Here is a 6,228-nt window from a genome sequence, read left to right as displayed (position 1 = left end):
CCCTATGACTCAGCAATAGCATTGCTAGGGATTTACACAAAGGGTACAGAAATGCTGATGCATAGGAGCACATGCATCCCAATGTTCATAGCAGCACGTTCTACAGTAGCCAAATCATGGAAAGAGCCTAAATGTCCATCACCTGGTGAATGGATAAAGAAGATGTGGTATATATACACAATGGAGCACTATATGGCAATGAGAAAGAATGAAATCTGGCCTTTTGTAGCAAAGTGGATGTACCTGGAGGGTGTCATGCTAAGTGAAATAAGTCAGGCAGAGAAGGACAGATACCATGTTTGCACTCATAAATCTAACAGGAGAAACCTAACCGAGGGTCATAGGGAGGTAAGGGCAAAGAGAGTTGGGGAGAGAGAGGGACACAAAACACGAGAGACTATTGAATACTGAAAATGATCCGAGGGCTGAAGGGGGAGGGGGAGGTGGTAACGGGGTGATGGTCATGGAAGGGCGGCACTTGTGGAGAGAAACATTGCATGTTATATGGTACCTAATTTGACATAAACTATTATATAAAAAAAGAAGAAGTGGTATATAAATAGAATGGAGTACTGCACGGCAATGAGAAAGAATGAAATATGGCCATTTGTATCAATGTGTTTGGACCTCGAGGGTGTCATGCTAAGTGAAATAAGTCAGGCAGAGGACAGATACCATATGTTTGCTCTCATAGGTCTAAAAGGAGAATAGGAGAAAACTAATGCAGGACCATGGGGAGGGGAACGAGGAAAGAGAGTTGGGAAGAGCGAGGGACGCAAAACCTGAGAGACTATTGAATACTGAATATTGAAAAGGAACTGAGGGTTGAAGGGGGAGGGAGGAGGGGGCAATGATGTGGTGGTAATGGAGGAGGGCACTTGTGGGGAAGAGCACTGGGTGTTATGTGGAAACCAGTTTGACAATAAACTATTTAAAAAATTTATAAAATAACAATAAAAAATTTTATGTTTATTTATTTTTGAGACAGAGAGAAGCAGAGTATGAGTAGGGGAGGGTCAGAGAGAGAGAGAGCGAGACAGAATCCAAAATAGGCTCCAGGCTCTGAGCTGTCAGCAAAGAGCCTGATGCAGCGCTAGAATTCTCAGACTGTGAGATCATGACCTGAGCTGAAGTCGGACACTTAACCAACTGAGTTAACCAGGTGCCACTCTACCAGACATTTAAAGCAGAGTCAATACCTATTTTTTCCCAAGCTGTTCTAAAAGAAATGGAAGGAAAGCTTCCAGAGTCATTCTATGAAACCAGCAATTCCTTGATTCCTAAATCAGACAGAGACCCCACTAAAACAAACTACAGGCCAATGTCTCTGATAAACATGGAAGTAAAAATTCTCAGAAATATACTACCAGATCTATTTCCAGAGTATATTAAAGAATTATTCCACCATGATTAAGGGAGCTTCATTCCTGGGCTACAGGGCTGGTACAATATTTGCAAATCAATCAATGTGATACATCACATTAATAAAAGAAAGGGTAACAGCCATATGATCTTGTCAATAGATGCAGAAAAAACCTTTGACAAAATACAGCATCCTTTATTAATAAAAAAACCTCAAGAATGTCAGGATAGAAAGAACATAGGTTCACATAATAAAAACATACATGAAAAGCCTATTGCTAATATCTTTCTCATTAAGGAAAAACTGAGTTTCCCCCAGAGATCAGGAACATGACCGGAATGTCGACTCTTACCACTGGTTTTTAATATAGTGTGGATGCCCTGGCATCAACAATAAGACAACAAATTAAAATAAAAGTGATCCAAATAGGCAAAGAAGGAAAACATTCACTTTTTGAAGATGATATGATACTCTACATGAAAAATCTGAAAGACTCCACCAAAAATCTTCTAGAATTGATACAAGAATTTGACAATGTCTAAAGCTACAAAATCAATGTACAGAAATTGGTTGCATATCTATTCACCAATAATTAAGCATGAGAAAGAAAAATCAAGAAACTGATCCCATTTACAATTGCACCAAGAACCATAAAATACTTAGAAATAAACCTAACCAAAGATGTGAAAGATCTGTAGGCTGAAAACTGTAGAAAGCTAATGAAAGAAATTGAAGAAGACACAAATAAATTCAAAAATATTACATGCTCATGGATTAGAAGAAAAAAATATTGTTAAAATATCAATACTACCCAAATCAATCTACACATTCAATGTGATCCCAATCAAAATTGCACTGGCATTCTTCTCAGAGCTATAACAAACAATCCTAAAATTTGTATGGAACCACCAAAGACCCCGAGTAGCTAAAGTATTGTTGAAAAAGAAAACCAAAGCAGGAGTCATTACAATCCCAGACTTTAGCCTCTGCTACAAAGCTGTAATCACCAAGACAGTATGTCTTTGGCACAAAAAACAGACACATAGACCAATGGAATAGAATAGAGAATCCAGAATTAGATCCACACATGTATGGTCAAGTAACCCTGACAAAGCAGGTAAGAGTATCTAATGGAATAATAACAGTCTCTTCAGGAAAGTTTTCAGAACACTGGTCATCAACATGCAGAAGAATGAATCTGGATGACTTTCTTACACCATACACAAAAATAAATTCAAAATGGAAGAAAGAGGCACTGCTGTGGAAGATGGCAGAGAAATATGGAGTTCCATACTTCCCACCTGCATCTCTCAAACAAAGAAGGACTGAAGCCAAATAATGCTGAACTGCAAGAGTCTGGGAGGAAAAAAGACAGAGTCCACTAAAAAGACAGCCTCATAGGGGCGTGATTATGGACTGGGGAATATAAAAACAGGCTGGGACACGGAGGCATTGGAGAATAGGCAGCCCCCTCTGCGGAGAGACTAAGGGAAGAAAAAGAGCTACTGAAATGGTTCATAGAACTGTCCCTGGAGAAGGGAAAAACCTCAACTCAGGACGGTATGGATCCTATCATCCCATCTCTAACTGCAGTGTGTGTGGAGAGAGTTCCTGTCTCTAAATGTGGAGATTTCTTTGGGCGTGGTGCTCTGGTCCCAGAAATTGCCTCTGGGATAGATGGTGCATATGGGACTCAGCATCAGGAGGAACTGCTCCCCTAATCCATCCCTGGCTACGAAGTGCTGGGACTTGGGCTTGTGAAATTACATTTCAGGCAATATCATTAATGCACACAGAGTAAGAACTGGAAGCAAGGCTGGGGGCGGGACATAGAACACTGTCCACTTTGGTTGCGCCCAAAGGAGAGTGAGATCAGACCCAAAAGAATGATTTGCAGTGCTTGGTTCAAGAAGGGATTGGGCCGCTGCCATTTTTCTCTCCACAACCACCAAGGTGGGGCTTCAGGGAGTGTCCTTTAGGACCCACAGTAGAGGCGAGACATGATTACACAATACCATGCCCATCTGCCCTTAGTGGCTGCTTTTTTCCCAGAGCTAAGATAGATGCTGAAGAAATAAACAGCCCTTCCCCAAGACCAGCATTGGTGCATTGCCATGATTAACTCTAGATCAATTCTTGCTATTCAGATATATTCTCCCTTATCTCATTCTTATCTCTCCCCTCCACTGAACTGGGTATTCTGGTCATAGAGTTGCTTAAACAGTCATATTTAATCCATACTCTTGATGCATATTCACACCTCTGTGGTTAACTTCCTTTCTCTCTCTCTAAAATAATCAGACTATATAGTTTCTCTGGGTAACATTGTCTGCATTGTGCTTTTTTTCCCTCCTGACCTCCTGCCATATTCTCCTTTGTCTCTAGCTGAATTAAGCATTTTAGTCTCTCTTCTTGGTCAATGTTCAGTTTTTGTTTCGCAACCCCCCCCCCATAGTTTTTCTCGTTGTATATGCTCTCCTATCAGCACTGCCTCCATCCTGCTCTTTATTCCTAGCTGGGATTTCTGTTTTATGCTTTTAGACTACCCATTATATTTTGTAGTTTTTTTGTTTTGTTTTTCCTTGGTTTGCTTGTTTCTTTGATTTGTTGGTGCATTTGTGTGCTTTTGATCCTGTTTGTTTTCCTTTCCAAAGCTACCTCAAGAAACAAGCCAAAGTCAACATGGTGGAGAGTCCTGGAAATCACTATTAGTAGAGAAAGAAAATAACCAAAGACACAACAAGAGAGACCAAGGGACACCATTAAAAGAGCAATTCCTGAATAAATAGGCCCTGGACAGTCAATGAGCCTCCTTTAATATAGGAGTACTCACAGGTGCAGAGCACATAACAAGCTTTCAAGGATTACAAGAAACACAAAGCTAGCCAAAATAATGAAGTGGAAGAACTTTCCATTTCCTCTAAGGAAATTGCAGGAAGAAGTGATATCTAAAGAATTGCTCAAAACAGATGTAAGCAATATAACTGACCAAGAATTTAGAACAATATTCATAAAACTAATCACTGGGCTTGAAAATGGCACGGAAGACACAAGAGACACTATTGTTACAAAGATTATGGACCTTCATCCAATTGTGATTAATGAAAAAATGCTATAAATGAGGTGCATAATAAAATGGAGGTGGCCACTGTATGTATTGAAGAGGCAGAGAGGAGAATAGGTGAATCAGAAAACACAATTATAGAAAAAGTGGAAGCCGAGAAAAAGAGAGATAAATTGATCCAGGAGCACAAAAGGAGAGTTTGAGAACTGTGTGATACAATGAAATGGAACAAAATCCATATCATAGGAATTCCAGAAGAGGAGAGAAAAGGGCTGAAGGAGTACTTGAAAAAATTATAGCTGAAAACGTCCCCAGTCTGGAGAAGGAAACAGACATTGAAATCTAAGAGGCACGGAGAACTCCCCTCAGATGTAACTTGAATCCATTTTTGGCACAACATATCATAGTGAAACTGGAAAAATATAAGGACATGGAGAGTATACTGAAAGTAGAGATAAAGGGGCCCTAACATACAAAGGTAGATGTATCAGGGTGGTTGCATACGTTTATACTGAAACTTGGCAGGCCAGAGAGGAATGGCAGGAAATCTTCAATTTGATGAACAGAAAAAATATGCAGCCAAGAATCCTTTATCCAGCAAGCCTGTCATTCAGAATAGGAGAGAGAATGATTTTCCTAAACAAACAAAAATTGAGAGAATGCATCACCACTAACCAACCCTACAAAAAATCCTAAGGAGTACTCTATGAGGGAAATATTTCAAGGAACACAAACTACCAAAGACACGACTACAAGCATGAATCCTACAGAGAATACAGTAATTCTAAACCTATATTTTTCAATAATAACACTGAATATAAATGGACCAAATACTCCAATCAAAAGACATAGGGTAGCATAATGGATAAAAGACAAGATCCATTGTTTTGGCTGTCTATATTTAGACCTGAGGACACCTTCAGATTATATGTGAGGGGATGGAGAAATATCTATCATGCTCCTGGAAGTCAAAAGAAAGCTGGAGTAGCCAGACTTATATCAGACAAACTGGACTTTAAAGTAAAGGCAGTAACAAGAGATGAAGAAGGGCATTATATAGTAATTAGAGGGTCTATCCATCAGGAGGAGCTAACAATTACAAATGCCTACACAGCGAATTCCAAAGCTCCCAATAAGTAAAATAATTAACCAAAAATATATGCAATCTTACTGGTAAGATTACACTAATTACAGGGGATTTTAATACTCCACTTCAGAAATGGATAAATTAACTAGACAGAAAATCACTATGGAAACAATGGAGCTGAACAACACATTGGAACAGAGAGATTTGACAGATATATTCTACATCCTGAGACTATGGAATTCACTTTCTTCTCCAGTGCACATGACACAGTCTCCAAGATATATCACATACTAGATCATAAAGCACCCGTCAATAAATAAAAAGAATTGAGATCATACCATGCAGACGTCCAGATCACAATGCTATAAAACTTGAAGTCAATCACAGGAAAAAGTCTGGAAAACCTCTAAAAACATGGAGTTTAATAATCACTTTACTAAAGAACTAATGGGCCAATGAAGCATTTAGACAGGATTAAAAAACATATGGAAACAAATGAAAATGAAAATACAACAATCCAAACTGTTTGGAATGCAGCAAAGGCAGTCCTAAGAGGCGAGTACACTGCAATCCATGCTTATTTCAAGAAATTAGAAAATGCGCAAATTCAAAATATAACAGAGCTCCTAAATGAACTACAGGCAGAGCAGTAAGAACACCCCAAACCCAGCAGAAGAAGAGAAATAATAAAGATCAGGGCAGAAATAAACAATA

This window comes from Suricata suricatta, chromosome X, assembly GCF_006229205.1.
Source record: "Suricata suricatta isolate VVHF042 chromosome X, meerkat_22Aug2017_6uvM2_HiC, whole genome shotgun sequence".
Classification (NCBI taxonomy): domain Eukaryota; kingdom Metazoa; phylum Chordata; class Mammalia; order Carnivora; family Herpestidae; genus Suricata; species Suricata suricatta.
Note: the sequence above shows the minus strand (reverse complement) of the source record.